The following is a 2,581-nucleotide window of genomic DNA, read 5'->3' as shown; positions in this document are numbered from 1 at the left end:
CGTAAGGTTAGGACTAAGTCTTTTGTCCGCAGGCATGTTTTATGCCATCTTGGCAACTTCAGTGCCATGCTTTGTGTTAAGCTATGTGGACGGGGGTGTGGTTAGCTGATAGTTGAGTGGTGAGTGAGAGTGAAGTATATGAAATTATTGCTTGTGTTTACTATTTTTAGTACTGGAGTTTCTCTAAGTCCTAGGACTAGGAGGAAATGGTGTTTCATAGTGTGTAGGCGTCGGGATAGTCCGAGTATCGTCGGGGTATTCCTGCTAGGCCTAGGAAGTGCTGGGGGAAGAACGTTAGGTTTACTCCTGTAAATATTACCCCGAAGTGGGCTTTTGCTCATGTTTGGTGTAGGGTAAACCCAGTGAGTAGTGGGAATCAGTGAGTAAATCCTGCTAGAATGGCAAAGACGGCGCCTATGGATAGGACGTAGTGGAAGTGGGCAACTACGTAGTACGTGTCGTGCAGGGCGATGTCTAGGGAAGAGTTTGCAAGAACGATTCCTGTTAATCCTCCGATGGTAAATAGGAAGATAAATCCTAGAGCTCATAGTATTGGGGGGGGTCTCATTTGATTGTTCCTCCGTGCAGGGTGGCTAGTCAGCTAAATACTTTGATTCCGGTAGGGATGGCAATGATTATAGTGGCTGATGTAAAGTAGGCTCGGGTATCAACGTCTATTCCTACTGTAAACATGTGGTGAGCTCAGACGATGAATCCTAGGAAGCCGATGGATAGTATGGCTCAGACTATTCCCATGTAGCCGAAGGGCTCCTTTTTGCCTGAGTAGTACGTGACTACGTGTGAGATGATTCCGAACCCCGGTAGGATCAGAATATAGACTTCTGGGTGTCCGAAGAATCAGAATAGGTGTTGGTACAGGATTGGGTCTCCTCCTCCAGCGGGGTCGAAGAATGTGGTGTTTAGGTTTCGATCAGTTAGTAATATTGTAATACCGGCGGCGAGTACGGGGAGTGATAGAAGGAGTAGGATGGCGGTAATTAGTACGGATCAGACAAATAGTGGGGTTTGGTATTGTGAGAGTGCGGGGGGTTTTATGTTGATGGCTGTGGTGATAAAGTTGATGGCCCCAAGGATGGAGGAGATACCGGCTAAGTGGAGTGAGAAGATAGCCAGGTCTACTGAAGCTCCGGCGTGGGCAAGGTCACCTGCTAGGGGAGGGTAGACAGTTCAGCCTGTGCCGGCGCCAGCTTCTACAGTGGATGAGGCTAGTAGGAGGAGGAATGATGGGGGGAGGAGTCAAAAGCTTATGTTGTTTATTCGCGGGAATGCTATGTCGGGGGCACCGATTATGAGGGGGACTAATCAGTTGCCGAATCCTCCGATCATGATGGGTATGACTATAAAGAAGCTTATTACAAAGGCGTGAGCGGTAACGATTACATTGTAAATTTGGTCGTCGCCTAGGAGAGTTCCTGGTTGTCCTAGTTCTGCGCGGATTAATAGGCTGAGTGCGGTGCCGACTATTCCTGCTCATGCCCCGAAGATGAGGTACAGGGTGCCAATATCCTTATGGTTAGTGGAAAATAGTCATCGGTTGATGAAGGTGACGGGTAAGATGGCTGAGTGTTGAAGCGTTAGGCTGTAGTCCTTTTTACAGAGGTTTAATTCCTCTTCTTATCGGCTCTGTAGTGAAATTCATGTTGAGTTGCAAGCTCATCGATGCGCACTAGGGTGCGTCAGGGTCTTTGTAGGCAGAAGCCAATTGGTTTAGGCATTTAGCTGTTAACTAGAGTTTTGTGGGATCGAAGCCCATCTGTCTAGGGAGGCTTTAGCTTAATTAAAGCGTCTGACTTGCATTCAGAAGATACAGGTTAATATTCTGTAAGTCTTAATGTGCAGAAACTAAGAGGGTTTAACTCTTATTTAAGGCTTTGAAGGCCTTCGGTTTGGGGTGTTATCCTAAGTTTCTAGACAATGGCATGTATTATTGGGGACAGGGGAAGTAAGAGGATTGATAGTGAGGCAAGGACCGCAGTAGGTGTGCTTGGGGCTTTGCTAGTGTATCATTGTTTTATGTGGTTAGAGGAGTTGGGGGGAAGGGTAATTGTTGAGTGGTATGCGAGGCGTAGGTAGAAGAAGAGGCTGAGCAGTGATAGCATGGCAATTGCCATGGCTGCTGGTGTTATTTCCTGTTTAGTTAGTTCTTGGATGATAAGTCACTTTGGTATAAAGCCTGTTAATGGGGGGAGGCCTGCTAGGGATAAAAGTACTAGTATTAGGGTGGCGTTTAGCACTGGGGTTTTTGTTCATGAGGTTGTGATCATGGATAGGTTAAGGGCTTTGATTTTGTTAAGGGCTAGGAATACGGCTGATGTTATGATTGTGTATAGGTAGAAGGTAAGTAAGGCCAATTTGGGGCTGTAAACTAGGATGATGGCGATTCAGCCTAAGTGGGAGATGGACGAGAAGGCTAGGATTTTGCGTGTTTGTGTTTGGTTCAGTCCTATTCAGCCTCCTAGTGCTGTTGAGGCTAGGGCCATGGCGGTGAGTAGAGCTGGGTCGAGGGATTTGGATGTTAGTAGGAGCAGGGTTAGTGGGGGGAATTTTATGAGGGTCGAGA

The 2,581-nt window shown here is 47.1% G+C and overlaps 1 long non-coding RNA gene across 1 annotated transcript in view; it reads left to right on the top strand.

Moving 5' to 3' along the window:
* The window catches only part of LOC310885466, a 120,298-nt gene that overhangs the window by 2,770 nt on the left and 114,947 nt on the right, over positions 1–2,581 (top strand). The window lies entirely within an intron of this gene.

This window comes from Anser anser, assembly GCF_964211835.1.
Source record: "Anser anser genome assembly, chromosome: 23".
NCBI classification, from domain to species: Eukaryota; Metazoa; Chordata; class Aves; order Anseriformes; family Anatidae; genus Anser; species Anser anser.
Note: the sequence above shows the minus strand (reverse complement) of the source record. Positions and strands in the feature narration are given on the sequence as shown.